General features: G+C 40.9%; 1 pseudogene; it reads right to left on the reverse strand.

The window, feature by feature from the left end:
* Positions 1-17,474, reverse strand: part of LOC145407199 (glutamate receptor ionotropic, delta-2-like) — a 188,922-nt pseudogene that overhangs the window by 45,998 nt on the left and 125,450 nt on the right.

Below are 17,474 nucleotides of genomic sequence, written 5' to 3' on the forward strand. Positions count from 1 at the left end.
TCATTTTTACACACCTTTCGACTGACTGGGTGTGTGATGGCCAGGCTGGAACTTCCATGGGTTACTCTCTGAGTGCTGCAATGGTAAACCATCCTGTCAAAGGTGGCTCATTTATATGAGTGTTCCAGTCACTGAGTTCAATAAGTTTGGTGCCATCAGGATTAATGCTGGGTGTCTTTCTGGGTCTGACACTGTAGTCTCCAACCTGTGTCTCCATATCTTCTTCACCTCTAACTGCACATATTCTTTCATCTGCCTCCCTCCGTTCTTATGGTTCATCACTGCACAGCATAGCATGAAGTACAGCTTCACAATGTGCATACCAGGCAAAACGCTTCACTGTTGGCACCACAATGTCTACCACTTGTTTCTTCTGACCCAACTAGGATTTAACTTAATATTAAACCAGGTAGGTATGTAGAACCCCACAATGAATTCCCCTGTCATTCTCAGCTTTTTTAGCCTTGCTCCTTTCGAATCATGTTGGATATCCATAGTCTGCAAAATATCAAAGCCGTGGTAATCCACCTGCTGTGAGACACTGGTCCAATCTCCAGAAGGACGAGATCCTTAGGTAGATTTCCTGATCTGATGGCAGTGACAATCCTGTAGCCATATGACTCGATCGGTGCTGAAGTCTTTGATGACTTCTTAACTGACGTTGGGCAAAGGGGGTCCTACAGTTATCCTGGTGAATTTAGGTTTGCTTTCCAACTCCATGGCAGTGTGTAACATAGATCTTAGAATCCCAGGCCACCTATTGTTGCTCAGTGTCTTGGCATCTAAGGCTGTCACCAGATGTCTTAGGCTCAGCTCTCCTGTATGCAGATCACAAACAATCCAAATCAACCTTTTACCCAGGTTTGCCTCCCCTTCATGCATGACTCCTGACCAGCCAGTGTTGACATTGGTACTCTCACCCCCAAATGCCACCAGGGTTTTATCTGCTCCTCTCTCTTTCAGCCATTCCACCAGATGATCAGCAATTACCTTAGCATGGCTCCTATTTTCTGCTGCCTCTTCTGAGACAAAATGCCACAAGTATTTGCCACCCGGTTCACTACGTACTGTGTAGTGTTGTTGTTTGACAGGGCTATGAAAAAGCCTGTTACTGCCCTTAGCTTCCAACATTATTTTGGTGTCATCTCTTCTCCCATCAAAGATACAGGTGATTCCATTTTCCCTAATTTTCTCCTCTGTATTTTTAATAAACTCCCTAGCTAGTCTCTCCCGAGCCCTTCTCACTTTGTTGTGATCAATCATCAGTGTTGTGTCTGTCTCTGGGATGAGACCAGCACCTATCCAGGCTGCAGTCGCAATTTCAGCAGTCTCCTGGAGGCCTGCTATACTGGAGATGTCTTCTGTATTGTATTTACTTCTTGTTCTCACTGGAGAGGCTGATGTTGAAGCTTCTGGGAAAGAAACATCAACATCCTCATCGTCCTCACTGGACAATGTCTCCGGTTCAAAACCTGGCTCTTCTCTAAACAGTTCCTCACTCTTTGCTGATACTTCACTCTCTTTCCTCCTCTTCTCTGCTGCCTTTTCTCTCTCTTCCTTTCTTTGTAATACATCTTTTTGTCGCTTGGTTTCCCTGTGGTCAGTGAGGCCTATCTGATGTGGTCCTACATTGCCAATCTTCTCCCTTTGACCTTTAATGAAGGCAAGCTCCTGGACTGGTATTTTCTGTTCTCACCTACAGGTGCAGTCAGTGTGAACCTCACTAGTTTGAGTTGCATCCTGCCTCACTGCAACTTCTTATTTCACAGTGACAGTTTAAAATATCTACTAGTCTGTCCAGTTTGTTCATGAATCTGTCCTTGACTTCCAGTTTTACATTCCCGAGAGCCATTTTTATTGCCCCATCCCATAACGCATTTACCTTTGTCCTGATCCTACCTTCACTGTTAAATACAGGCACTTTCAATAAAGCAATAGCTTTCTCCTACTGACCTATTAGGGCAAGAACAATGTTATTATTGATCAGGTAACCAATAGGATAATTGCATCTCTCCTCTTCCATCTGCTTTCTCCTAAGCAGGCCATCCCAGAGCAGATCTCTTGCTGCTGGGAGTTCAGCTGGGGGTAGAACTTTTCCATATCCCACCTAAAGACGGAGATGTCAGGTTGACTTTGCACGGGTTTTAACTGTTCTCTGACTCATTTTCTGAACACTAACTCCTGTGAAACAGTTTGTAACTCGTGTGGGTATGTCTGCCACCAGCCTAGAATCCTAGTTAAATGCATTGTAATCTAACTGTGAAAAGGCAAATTTTAAATCAGAAGTCCAGTTTGTTAGAAACAAGGTAAATTGTAGAATCACAACAGTCAAGCAAAATTTAACTTGTTGTCATAGTCATTTTTAAAGGTCTCTCTTTATCCGTGTGTAAGATATGTCTAAAAACGGTATTATTAAACGATGATCAAGTCATTAAAAGCAAAAATGTGTTATACTGGAGTCTACAAACAAAAATATACAATCATACATCCATCTTTTTATTTATAATTTGATGGTAAATACATCGCCTGAGAAAAGATTATTGGATATTTGCATTTAATGATTATGTAATTTTACTGGATAGATCCTTCAGAACTTAACCCATCACGTCCAGGGGTTGTTTTCACCAATGAAACCACCAGCAGGTGTTATTCTTAAAAATCATCGTTATTTAAACCATAATCTCTCAGCCAGTCCTAGTATAATATGTTATTATAACATGATGCAATAATTATAATAATAATACAATAACAATAATACTACAAAACACTAGATCATGTACTCTATACATGTCACCCGGATGTCCCCATGTCATGTATACAAGTCACCCGGATGGGAGGGGTTAAAAACGAAATATGTGTAGGTAAATGCCTTTAAAATAAAAAGCAAGTATATATTTTGCTTTTCTGGATAAAAAGGATCCATTTTATAACTAGTACAGTAAAAGTCCTATTATTCAGCAGCTGATTATTCAGTAAATCTGACATTAATCCCATTTACGAAAATCTTTGATTGTTTGGCAGATGTCCGGAGTCATCTCGCAGCCCAGGAAGTGTTATCTGTGACTTGTAGGTCTAATGTTCCATTACACTTATGTATGTTCACTAGTTTCTACATTTTTTAGATTCAGGTATAGTACTGTATTGATTAAAAAAAAAAAAATTGCATGCAATTTATCAGCAACTTAAGACCTAGGCTTCCATCGTCCCCCACTCCCCTGACAATTTGCCATCTCCATGACTCCATCATGGTCTGTAGGCTGCGTGTGCTGGTGTAGATGTAACTACATCCACATTTTAAATAAGAGTAAAAAAATAATAATTTCCTCAAAGGTAGTCTAAGTACTCACGTATGCTTTTATGCCAATTTAATTTCGTTTCATTCAGCTGTTCAAATTATGCCTCAGGTAATTATTTGAACTGCTAAACTGGAGTGAAACAAAAATAAGAAAACTGGCATGGTCCTAATTTATATATATATATATATATATATATATATTCTGCTTTGTTATGATAAACTTTCACAAATAAAAAATTTTTAATACGGATCTGGAACACTTTTTTGATGGCAACACTTGCAGTCTTGAACAAACCCTCCCTCGCGACGGTCCCACGTGACGCAGTACACACCCATAGGCCATAGGAAGACAGGCTGGGTGACGAAAACCTGCTGGATTTGTGTGTTTCAGCGTCTGTGTGACTTGAACTGACCGTGTTGACTGCTGACCATGGAAAGTCAGTCCAGTGAAAAATGCAAAGGTGGTGCTGAGAAATTAAGAGACAAGAAAATAAAGTCTCTTAAGGCTGATGCAGCCAAATGTCGAAAATAACAGACATGTTCGGTAGCAGCAGTGCAGCCAGTGCTGCTACTAGTAGTGCCTGTAACGTACGTACCAATGGTGATGACAGTGACAAAGTGCAAAGTACTGCCTGTGCCAAGGCCGAGGACTAGGTCACAGAGGTGGTAAACGTAGAAGAAAATATTACTGGAGCAGTTGCTGCAGAAACCCTCAGAGGTCGAAGCATAGAAGAGGCTACAGCTGAATGTGAGCCTAGTCCAAGCAAAATTTTTGCACGGGGATTGAGGCCTGCCGTTGATGGGTTAGCTAACAGTGGTAGGCTAAAGGCTAGCGTTGCTTGTTTGTTAACTAATCTCATAGACTACGAAGCAGCCACAGCGTGCCAGGTACTGGAATGTGCATTAAAAAAAAAAAAAAAAATACATTCACCAAAAGACAGATTACGGTATCAATATTACATCTCATATTTGTGATCCTATAATTAAAAATATGTATTATGAATAATATAATAAGTAACATATAACAAAGTACATTTACCTGGGAATAATAGAAACTGAGTTTAAAAGCTATATATAACATTAACTGAATGTACTGTAACTAGTAACTATACTCGGTTTCACGGATTCTGACGCATTGATTTTGCTAGCCGAGGACAGGTGGATTTGGTAACACTGCACGATGCACTCGGGCTGTGATTGGTCGATTTCCGTTGTGTTTGAACGTGGTCCAAATTGACTTTGTATTCCAACCAAAGCTCTCATTAAAATATTGCACAGTATCATACAGTACAGTGTCCCCCTCCCCCCAAATTAGCGAGGGTTACGTTCCAAGCCCCCTCGCTAATTCTTGAAATTTGCTCATTCTTGACGCCTTCCTGACAATGACATTTACCAGTAATTGCATAGCCCATGAACCACTGATACTGTAATGCATTACCCATAAATAAATGTTGGTTGTTAAATCAATTTCCCAGTTGTTTTTAGCTGTATGGCTGTGACAGCTCTTATATTTTGATTCCTCAGCATAATGGTGGAAGGGACTGTCCTAAGTGTTTAACTAAACCTAACCTACCCGAGTTTAACTGTATCTAAGAATTTAACCAAACCTAACCTAACCTAACCTAAAGTCGGAAAAATACATAAATTGGAGGAATATGAATTGCTAAGGTCTTTCTGATGAAAGTTAAATGTACGTTTAGCTCTCATTCTTCTGTTCGTTTTTGTGTTTATATGTGAGAGAGTATTGATGCAAACAGTAATATATCCCATTAGCCCTTTAGTAACCTCCGGCATTGAACAACCTTTACAGTACTGATGTCAGTGTTGTAAAGTTACTGTGAGTTATAAAGAAAACTGAACAATTACAGGGAGGGAACGAAGGTCACTGGTATGTTTACACGACTCTACGCTACGATTCCAAGCAGTCAGGCGGTTGGTTAATCTCAGATGTTTTCGCCCATTTGGTAAATGACCGTAACTTAAACAATTCTTCCGTGACTCATAGCAAATCATAGCATGGGTTTAGGAAGATAGATAACACAATGCTAGGTGCGCCAGATGATTATTTTCATGTCTTTAAGACAAATAAATTGGTTTCAGAAGAATGGGAGAAACTTGCTCTACGTACTCAGAGAGGGATTAAATTTCATCCATTTCCTTAAATATGTGAAGATAATCGTCTGGCGCACCTAGAAATGTGTTAGTTAGCTTCCTAAACCCATGCTATGATTCGCTATGATTCACGGGAGAATTGATAAAGTTACGGTGCATTTACCATATGGGTGAAAACATCTGAGATTAACCGACCGCCTGACTGCTTCGAATCGTAGCATAGAGTCGTGTAAACATACCAGTGACCATTGTTCTCCTCTCATAATTGTTCACAGTTTTTCATAGCTCACATTGATTTGACATCACTGACATCGGTATTGTAAAGAGTTGTTCAATGCTGGAGGTTATTATGGGGTTAATGGAATACATTACTGTTTATATCAATACTCTCCCATTCACGTGTAAACAAAAAAACGAACAAAAGAATGAGTGCTAAATGTTCGTTTAACTTTCATCAGAAAGTCCTCCAGTTTATGTAATTTTCCACCTATTTAATTTTGTGTTTAGAAATTGTGTATAGTACTCACTCCAAACATATTTGTAATAATACGTAGTGATGACAGTGTTCACCAGTACAAATGATGTACTGAGCTGGTAGGTAATATTCCGTACCATTTCGGCCATCCAGGACGTGTTATCTGACTTGTAGGCCTACTGTGTCATTACATTTGTATATGTTCACTAATTCATATATATATATATATATATATATATATATATATTTCAGAGTCAGGTATAGTACTGTATTGATTGCAGTATTGTACAGTAAACAGTACTCTCTCCAAACACAGTTGTAATACCATAAGTGGTGACGATAGTGTTCACCAATATATATAAGGTACTGAGTGGATAGGTTTTATGATTATTCGGCAGATCCAATTTCTCGGCATCATCCCGGTCCCATAGATACCGAATAATAGGGCTTTTACTGTACTAAGTAAATTTAGGATTTTGCCAAAACTGACACACCCTACTATATATTCTAATGAGTAGATATCACATACCTCCTTCACCCTTTTTTCTCCTACTACATAGTGTGGGAAGGATACAGAAACAGGAAGAGAGATGTATAAATATAGAAAGGTCTAAAGAGTGCTCAGTAAAAATGAGCTACACATCCATTTACTCACCATTAAATCTTTTAATATTTTATCTCCGTCTCACAAGTCAAAAGCGTCATAATACGTGTGGTGTGGAGCCATTCAGGTAAATGCATAACAGTTCATATTTTTTTTTGCTATACAGTTTCCTCTTATGGGCTAAATACAAGATCCATCTCCTCTCACGCTGGAGATCATTTCAAATCGATCTTACCCCACACTAAATGCGTTCTAAGCTTAAGAGAGAGAGTGCTTCATTGAAATGGTTGTTCTAGTGTCTAGTGGTTCTTTGCTCTGAATTTTACACTTATGCGGGTCCAGAAAAAAAGCACGTGTAAAATCTAGGAAAAGTGTCTTCTGATACCAAGCTTAGGTGCTGAATATGCATAGTAAATTACACTCAGTCGGCCCAGAACTAATCTTGTAAGGGCGTGGCTACGAGATGTTAAGAACACCAAGACCAATTACACAAAGAACATAAAGAAACAGAGAGGACAATAATCCCTTTGGGAAAGGTCAAATAAGGGTGCAGCCCTTATCATGTGCACCTCTTTACATAACTCATCCAGATATATAAATACAAACCCATCCTTTTCTGTCGTTCATCAGTTATTTTGCCTACCTCAGTTCACCGCTTATTCACATACAGTACTTATATTATTCATTTTCCACCTTTTTTTGCCTTCCATTCGCCTCCAGCCTTTCAATTCGCATAATTTCAATTATAAAAACCTCTTTTCACTACTTCATTAACATTCATTTTCCTTTTTTTATTAATTTTTGTGGGTCCGACTCGGAGCACAGGCTTAACAGCCAGATCTCCGAGACCCGATGGACTTCCTACGTTTACCAGATGCCTTTTACATGTCGTCATGTGACCATATTATCTAAGAATCCTCTTTCCTGTTCTTTCCAAAATAGTCTTCTTTACTCCAAATCATTTAACAACGTCTACATTCCATTTTATGTCCAAACTAGACAGCCCACTTACTGTATATTACTTAGCTGTTCTAACTCATTATTTTACATTCATGCCATTGCTGATCTCACACTCATGCATTAGTCTGGGCACCAATGCACATTGATGCACTTTGCTTCCAGCCTATGCACTCAGACGTCTGCTCGGTACCCAGGCATTCTTAACACCAGCTACCTTACTTGCCGGAGACATTTTGATAATATTTACCCCTTCTGTTTCATGTATCTACTGCAAGCATCCACTACATCCAGTATTTCCCATTACCAGCACAGAACACTGTGTGCCAACTTCTCTCTCTCTCTCTCTCTCTCTCTCTCTCTCAACAAAGAACACTTTAAACACTTCACCCGCATCAACGCTTAGTTTAAATCTTTTCTGTCCACAAGCATACAATACGCTAAAGCAGTGCACATCGCTGATATTTCACCACTGTCAAGTAACACAGCATCATCTGCATACATCACAGCTCGAATATTCCATGCCAATTAATATTATCACCAACATCATAAATGGAGAATCTCTCCGAAAATAGATGACTGGCCTATACAAAAATTGCATGCTCTTGTTATATGATTCAACTACTTCTGCGTTAATAATACTTGCCCGAAAATATGGAATATTTGCAGAATCTGCAACAAGAATTATCCCCACATCAGTGTCATCTAGGACGTCCCTAAGCGTTTCGTAGGGCTGATCGATGTGCCTGATGGCCAGAAGGGACATGAGGTTGCCGGTGTAACTCTGTGTCAGCACCATCATCATCATCATCCACACCCCCTGCACCACTCGCTCCCACCACCACCACCCAATGGTTTTCGTCACGTCTGTTTTGGGAGATTGAAATACAATTTTTGTCGTCATTTTCGAAATCTTCCTCTGCCTGTTCTCACTATTTGAAACGAGGTATGTTACAAAAAGGGTGAGATAACACACCTTTAACAAACCTTTCATTAACAGTTAAGTTTATCTCTGTATGTACAATAAACTTAGCTGATTAGTGCCTCGTTCTATGTGTGTAGGGTGGAAGGAGTTTCTGGGACATTATCCTGCTACTGAGACAGACTACACTGAGGCAGGATGTGACTATATGAGTACACGGGTAGCACAAAAATAGGTCCATGGAGTAAATAGGTCTCTGAGATAAATAAATCCATTGTTGCTTTATATGAACTTTTGTAGCAAATAAATGTAAATATATGTAATTAGGTTGGTTTTGATTATTTACCCTCTTCCTTCCCACTGTAGAAAACGGAGTAGCTGCACCGGCCCGGCCTCAGAACACCTGGCATAGGTGAGGGGGGACCCACCTTGGGAGCACTTAGGGGTGATGGTAGCAACTTTCTTGGCGATTTTCATTAGTTTCTCGCCAAAAGAGAATGTCTGAGCCAAAAAAAAAGAAAAAAAAAATCAATTATCCGGGTTTTCAGGGGGTGGGGAGGCCCGAAAAAACCGGGAGGGTATGGGTTAATTGTTTACTGACACTATGTAACTACCAATTCAGCATTTAACAGCAGTATAGCTGCTATCAGGCGAGTTTTGTTCTGCAGTACTTGTTGTTGATTTGTACTCATATGGGGTACTAAAACAAATATATGTTGGTTGCTCAAGTGACATGTTTGGGCAACTCAGGTAATTTGCTTGATTCACAATGGCTGCTGGCCGCCATCTTGGAAATTACTTTTTGACCACATGTCAAAGAATGATGTGTAATACCTCACTTCTAGTTTTATATTTTTTTTGTGCAGAATCCATTTCTGATGCTATTTTATCAGCTGATGGTCAAATACAAGAGTTAAGGTCAGGTCAAGGTCAGATTTGACAATTCAGTAAACAGCAAATGGACACGCCCATGTAACCAATAGTCAAAGTGGAAGTGTCCATCCCTATGAACTTCTGTTGTTGATTTACATTCATATTGGTCCTTAAGCTAACTTAGCTTGGTTGCATTCAGAATACCTTGGTCACAGATGTAATATGTTCAAAGTTTCAAAGTTGAATGTAGACTCCTATAAAGGGAAGCTTCTTCCTGAATAATATTCATGTGATGCATGACATGAAATTCTGCTAATTTTCTGACAAAGCAACAAATTTTCAGTATATTATGTTCTTTTCTGCATTTTTTCTGTTGTTCCATGTCACAACTGGCGCCATCACAGCAAAAAGCAATGGGCTTGTGACATCCAAAAGAGTGGTCTAAATTATATAAAAGTAGTGTTAAGATGGGAGATGGATAGGCCCATGAGAACATTGTTTAAGTATTATTATAATAGTTTTGTTGTCAATCAGTTGTTAAAATTATGTTATACTAAGATATGTCATTTATTTATTCATGATTGCATATCTTTATGTTTTGATTGCATATATCTTGTTTTAATATATTTTTTTCTTTTTATTTATAACTTTGATTTCAGACTTTACAATAAATACTATAGTGCTTTCCTTTGATGATAGTTGTTCCACCAAATGATGAGAAAAGTGTACACATTGAAATGTGTTTTGTCAAGTTTCCTCAAGAACAAACATGTTTTTTTATTCAACTTTATGGCCTAGATATGGTAAGAAAATGTTTAGATAGTTTTGATGAGAGTGTGGCCACTTAGATATATGATCCAAAAAAACAATTACGGTTATTACTCATTATACAATGGCGATTACTTTAAATTAAACAAAGAGGCGGAATTAAATTTATTACATATCTGTTTAGCAACTAAAAAGTTTATACAAGACCTCAGATATATTATTATAAGCTATGCAACTACTGTGACTACCGGGCCTATCTGTTTAAATTTAAACATACTGACTCGTTATGGAGAATGTAGATGTTTGCTGTAATTTTGTGGGCATGCCATGAGACATTTAAATTTAGTCATTGACTGTAGGATATTATTAATACTGAATTTTCCTTTGTGCAAATCCAGATGCCTGATGTATCCCGTGACGATGGGAGGTGCCCCCTTCCGACTTGTAGCAGTTCTACACAACTGAAGACATTCAAACTCCAAGCAGTAAAAAAGTTTATTGTCTGTACAATAGGGCAGCACGATGTTGGCACCTGTAACAGAATGCTAGATTTTTTCGACTCTCAAGGAGAGCAAGCATCAGTTTATTAAAAAATTTTATTGTTCATTCACCTCCAAGGATCATGTAAAAACGGTTGTGGCCAAGAAACGGAAGGATGGTTCATTAGACAATGGTGAATTACCACTTGTCAAAATCAAAAGGTTACAAGTACAAGACTCTGACTTTAAATAACAATGTTTATTCGGTTCTATGGATTGTGAACCAGTATATCCTAAACAACCCTGCTGGCTTCCCAAAAGAAGAATGCAATGTGGCTTAACAACCTGAGTCAGGAGCAAAGATGCTATGGAGTGAAATGGCTTCAACCTCTTAATGGCCATGGATTCCGTAATTAGTGGGCTGCCCTGGCTGGCCCCAGGACCATTTTTTCAGAGTTCTAAAATCGATTTCTTTTCCTTACCGATGTGAAGATCATCGTCTGACGCACCCGCCAATGCATTTTTTTTATCTTCCTAAATCCAACCTGTGATTTGCTGTGATTAGCAGATATCATAGAATTTATAAAATTCACTGTGCATGGGCCACTAACAAGTAAACATACGGGCCAAAACATTCCTGAAAAAGTGGCCACCTGAGTGCTTGTTTTTTTTTTTTTTTTAATGCGAGGAAGAAGGAACCAAAGGCCATGAGCCCGCAGTAACAGTTCCCTCCAAGAGAAAAACAAAATACAATAGAGAGCCAAATTCAAGATCCGATCATTTTGAGATGCCTGGACACACTACGTTTGAAAGACTGGAGATCATAGACAGCAGGAAATACAGACAGAGTGAGACAGCTCCAGAGCTGACCTGTTGCATAAATGAAAGACTGGGCGTAACGGTTAACTCTTGCATTAGAGAGTTGGACAGAAAAGGGATGAGAGTTTGCTGCCAGACGGGTGCTACGCGCCCGTCGTAGAGGTGGAGGAATGCAAGCAGACAGTTCAGAGGAGCAGTGATCATTAAAGTAGCGATAGAAAAGAGATAAAGATGCAACAGTGCGGCGAAGAGACAGAGGTTGAAGGGAGTCAGTAAGAGGAGGAGAGTTAATGAGACGAAAAGCCTTTGACTCCACCCTATTGAGAAGAGCTGTATGTGGGGAGCCTCCCCACACATGAGAGTTGTACTCCACACAGGGGCGGATAAAACCCCTGTATAGAGTCAACAATTGTGCAGGGGGAAAGAAAGAGCGGAGTCGGCTTAGCACACCCAATCTCTTGGAAGCAATTTTACAAGAGATGCAATATGATCTTTCCAAGATAAGTCCCGAGTAAATGAAACCCCAAGCATGTTCAAGGATGATGCAGGATTAAGCTGAGGATTAAGCTGAATATTATTAAACATTAGGGGGTATACCTGTGGAAGATTTTGTCGGGTTGATAGGTGTAAGAACTGAGTCTTAGATGCATTAAAGACAACCATATTATTTTTACCCCAGTCAGAGATATGAGCCAAGTCAGACATTAGGTGTGCCACAGCCTCATCCCTTGTTTGTTGAAGTAACTGTTGAGATGGGCGTTGCGGGAACCGAATGGAGTCATCAGCGTATGAGTGGATAGGGTTAGATGTACAGCTTAGAAGATCATTGATGAATAAAAGGAAGAGAGTTGGTGATAGGACAGAGCCCTGAGGAACACCACTGTTGATAGCTCTAGGAGAAGAACGATGGCCGTCTACAACAGCGGCTATAGAACGACCAGAAAGGAAGCTAGCGATGAAGGCACAGATAGAAGGATAGAAACCGTAGGAGGGCAGTTTGGAAATTAAAGATTTATGCCAGACTCGATCGAAAGCCTTTGAGATGTCAAGTGCAATGGCAAAGCTTTTGCCAAAGTCCCGAAAGGAGGATGACCAGGAGTCTGAAAGGTAGGTGAGAAGATCGCCAGTGGAGCGTCCCTGACGGAACCCATACTGACGATCGGAAAGAAGGTTGTGATAGGAAAGATGCCTTAAAATTTTTCTATTAAGAATTGACTCGAAAACTTTTGAAATACAGGACGTTAAAGCAATTGGACGATAGTTGGAGGGTTGGGAGTGGTCACCCTTCTTTGGAACTGGCTGAATGAGAGCAAACTTCCAGCAAGAAGGAAAGGTACAAGTTGACAGACAAATGCGAAATAGTTTGCCTAGGCAGGGTGTAAGCACAGAAGCACAGTTCTTGAGAACAACAGGAGGGACCCCATCAGGCCCATATGCCTTGTTAGTACTGAGGCCAGTGATGGCAGAAAATACATCAACTGAAGAAATTTTGATGTCAGCCATGAGGAAGTCAGAGGGGGGAAGTGATGGAGGAACAGCACCGGAATAATCTAAGGTGGAATTGGAGGAGAAAGTCTGAGCGAAGAGATCTGCTTTATCAGTAGAAGAAATAGCTACAGAACCATCAGAGTAGAAAAGAGGAGGGAAGGATGATGAGGAAAAGTTGTTAGAAAGATTTTTGGCAAGGTGCCAGAAGGAGCGGGAAGAATTCGAGTTGGAGAGTTGAGAGCATTTAGTATGGATGAAATTATTTTTAGTAGAGCGAAGAACAGACTTAGCACGATTCCGGGCAGAAACATAAAGATTATGTAATTCAGGGGTGGGTTGGCTCCGGTACCTTTTGTAGGCCTTCTCCTTGTTGCGGACAGCATTAGAACAAGCGTGATTAAACCAAGGCTTTCTTGCGTTAGTCAAAGGATATGAGAAAGGAATGTATGCTTCCATGCCCGAGAGAATAACCTCCGTAATGCGCAAGGCACACTCAGATGGCTCACGGCCATGGAAGCAATAATCATTCCAGGGAAAATCAAAGACGTACTGCCTGAGGGCATCCCAGTCCGCAGCTCCAAAATGCCACAGACGACGTTTCCTTGGAGGGTCCACAGGCCGTACCGGAGTGATAGGACAGGTTAAGGTAATAAGGTTGTGATCGGAGGAGCCCAACGGAGAGAAAAGATTAACAGAGTAAGCAGAAGGATTAGTTGTGAGGAAGAGGTCAAGTATGTTGGAGCTCTCTCCAAGGCGGTCAGGGATACGGGTAGGGTGCTGTACAAGCTGCTCTAGGTCATTAAGGATAGAAAAGATGTTGGCTTGTTCACCAGGTGGATCCGTGAAAGGAGAGGAGAGCCAAAGGTGGTGGTGAACATTGAAATCTCCAAGAATGGAGATTTCAGAGAAAGGAGAAATGGACAGAATGTGTTCCATCGTAGAAGTAAGATAGTCGAAGAATTTTTGATAGTCAGTAGAATTAGGGGATAAGTAAACAGCACAGATATATTTAGTCAGAGAATGACAGGAAAGCCGAAGCCAGAGCGTGGAGAATTCAGAAGAATCAAGTTCAGGAACACGAGAGCAAGATAAGTCGTTGCGTATGTATACACAACAGCCACCTTTGGCTTTGAAATGAGTATAGAGAAAGTAGGAGGATACAGAAAAGGGTTTGCTGTCAGTTGCCTCAGACAGCTGAGTCTCCGTTAGAAAAAGAAGGTGAGGCTTAGAGGAGGAGAGGTGGTGCTCAACAGAGCGAAAGTTAGATGAAAGGCCGCGAATGTTGCAGAAATGAAGAAGAAGAGAATAAGACAGTGGTTCCAGGCACCTTGAGTCGTCACCGGGAGAGGGGCAGATGTCGGGGGCATTTATGGTCCCCTCCCCTTGGGACTCCGAGGCTGGGTGAATTGACGCCATTTTTGGTGAATTTTGAATAGGAAGTGTAGTGTGTACTGTGCATGTAGTTTGGTGTAGAAAGTTAGAGAAATTTGTACTGGAGAGCATGCTGGCCTACTCTCTGTGTAACTGAGACACTGAAAAAGTTCAGCAAAGGGGGATGGTCAGGAACTAGTCCTGAGGGCTGATGAAACGGGAGCTCCAGCACTCCCTGTCATCAGCTTTCCATCCACCTCGGGAGTACTGCCCTGCTCGACTGGTGCTACAGTCTACTCCACAGAAGTAGAATAGGGTCAGGTAAACATACCAGTGACCTTCATTCCCCTCCCACAATTGTTCGCAGTTTTATATACGGTAGTTCGCAGTAGTCTGACTTCACTGTCACGTTTATAGTAAAGTGTCGCTCGATGTCGGAGGCCATTTAGGGGTTAACAATGAGCTAGCCACAAGTGAGGGCATGTTCAAACCTGCAAGTACCTGAATGTTTTGCCCTTTGATTGACACACCACTCTCTCACCCAGAGAACACTCATTCATGTAGAAGTCAGTGGCTGATATGTGGCTGACAAATGTTCATTTTTGCATTGATATGTAGCTATCTGTAGCAGCTAAACAAGCGTGCTGGTACCAACCGGAGCAGTTCCATAATGTAACTGCTCATCGTGGTAGGATGCACATCATACTGTCCTTCATTAGCTGCATTGCAAATCTGATGCAAGATTCAGCACTGGAAGTGTTTGTAGGTGCAGCATATGGTGGGCTGACAGGTATATTATGTACAATATGGAACTTTTATTATATACCAAGCTATGTATGTTAATAAGTTTAATGTTAAGCAACTCTCCTCTGTTAAAGGTATCTTCATGGGAAGTCCTGGGTGAAAGCCATTCCATCCTTTCAGGGTGTATCTGCAGCACCCTAAAAACGGTTTCTGTCAACTAGGCCGAAAACGTTTGCTGATACACCAGTATCAAGACACTGCTCGCCTCTATCCCACTGGTCGTCACTGGGTTGATAACTTCCTTTTCCCAACACTGCCTGTTCACCAGTTTGACCTTGCAGAGAGAGGAGGTGACATCTGCTTGTAGCAACAGACCATGGAGTGCATGTTAAAGTACTTTTTTCTTGCTAGCCATGTCCAGTATGCCTGCAATCTCATCTAGTACTTGCAAGAGTTGTGTTCGCTCTCTGCAGAGGCAAATGTCTGATGGCATCATGATGGTTACTGGAATGCAGTCTCTGCTGACCAGTGTCGTGAACAAATTGCCATAAAGATCGGCAAGGGAGCTCTCATAGGTGTGCCTCTGTCTGATGAGCTTGTCTCTGAGTGGGTTGGTGGTTTCCCAATCGCTGTCCATGCATCAGACAGAGTTGATTATATATACACTACTTCTGCACCAGACCAATCTGCACAGAAACAGCACAAGAAGAAGATAAAGCATCGACGTGTCTTGGGTGCATATGATAGGGGTCTCACTGAGATGGAGGTGAAGTACCCTCATCCATTGGAATATCATCGTCATCGTCCTGTCACTGGCCAAACTGCCCTCACTTTTGTGAATGTGGCTGTTTCATTTCTGATTGGAGAAAGTATGGAGGGTAAATACATTTCCAGTCTCCCGAATAGTTTTCACAACATCAGTAGCCCCAGTAAGACAATTTCAGTTTTCAAAGAGAAAATCAGTGACAAAAAGATTAGACCAGTAATAGACCTCAAGAAAAATTTTCTTTGACTATTGTTGATTGAACAATGGTGGCAGATGGAGTGAGGGCCTCTGTTTTCCTGTGAATTATGTGCAGTGCCTTAATCTCTCACTGATGAGCATGGTTGCCTCTGCAAAGGCAACAAATCAGATCTGATGAAATGCATAGGTGTGACTGAGAACTTGCCAACACCTGCTAATATAATGCATCTGATATCCATTCAACATGTTTTATGTCACTATCCAGATGGTACTGAGAAAAACCTAGTTATTGACAAAAATCAAGATGTCTGCTATGGATCATAAGAGAGTACAGCACGTTAGTGAAGTCACTGATGACTATGAGCTCTCCATCACCAGTCCTCTGTCAAAAATAGATGTGATTATGATTAGTAAGAACAAGTGGAGCCTGCTGAGTGTGCTGTGTATCTTTAGAAGACAGTGTGTAAACGGATATTCAGCATGACAATTCATATGGTCATGAAGAAGCAGACATCACATTGATCTATGTTCTTCAGGCTGCCAACCATGGAAATGGTGTAATCTGCGTACACAGTGATGACATTGATATGTTTGGTCTACTTGTGTATTGGGAATATTGGGCAGAGCTGCAGTGCAAGGTGAAGATGGAGCATTGGGATGGTAAACTCCCGTTCCTTGCTGGGGATTTTTAAGATTATCTGAGGTGTTTGGTAAAGTGCGCATGACACAAGCAGATCTGATGGATGCAGCAAAATCTTTCTTCCATGCTAGGTATGGAATGTTACCGGGAACATCCATGGAGTCCACCCACTTCAGTCTCTACTCAGAAAACAAGTAAACCCTCCAAATCCTGGCCCTACCTTAAGCATTCACCAACTTGTTTCTGCACATTATGAGGGCTCATCTGCAGGCCATGTTATGGAAAGCAGCAGACCAGCAAGCCCCACGTGAAGAGTCAGCTAATATCACTCGTATGGGCGGGATATCAAGGATGGAAGCTCAGTTCCTGTCATTGCCCAGGATGACCCAGTTCCATCAAAGCTGATTGATGTGCTCCATTGTCAATGCAGGTCACAAAACAAGAAACGCAGCTGTGAGGCATGTGGATAGCATAAAAAGGATTTATCATATACATCATACTGCAACTGCTCTGGTGAGGAGGGATGTTGCAATCCATACACTACTAGAGATGACCAGGCTGGCAATTAAGAGTGTACTAAGATAGAGGATGTTGATGAAAACGACTATAATAACTATGTAGATCAAGACAGTGATGAGGTCGCTGAGATTAAATAAGTAAACCGGGATAGTGAAGGTCGTGATATTGAGGCTGGTTTTGTGGATCCTGACTGCTAGTGGGAATAGAGGTATGTACGTAGTTAATTATGGTTAATTCAACTCTTACCATTGTGACGTTGTAAAACTAATTCTTATATATTTTTATGGATATCAGTCACCACACTTTCATGCTCATGCTTCATGATTATTTGGTGATTTAATCGCAAAGAAATGTGAATAGCCATGTAATGTATTCATTTTAAATTATGTAAGCCAAAGCTCATAGTAGTCATTGCAGATGCACTATTAACTGATGTACAGTATT

The sequence above is a fragment of the Coenobita brevimanus genome, chromosome 8, assembly GCF_032717465.1.
Source record: "Coenobita brevimanus isolate Jiangsu-jjx chromosome 8, ASM3271746v2, whole genome shotgun sequence".
NCBI classification, from domain to species: Eukaryota; Metazoa; Arthropoda; class Malacostraca; order Decapoda; family Coenobitidae; genus Coenobita; species Coenobita brevimanus.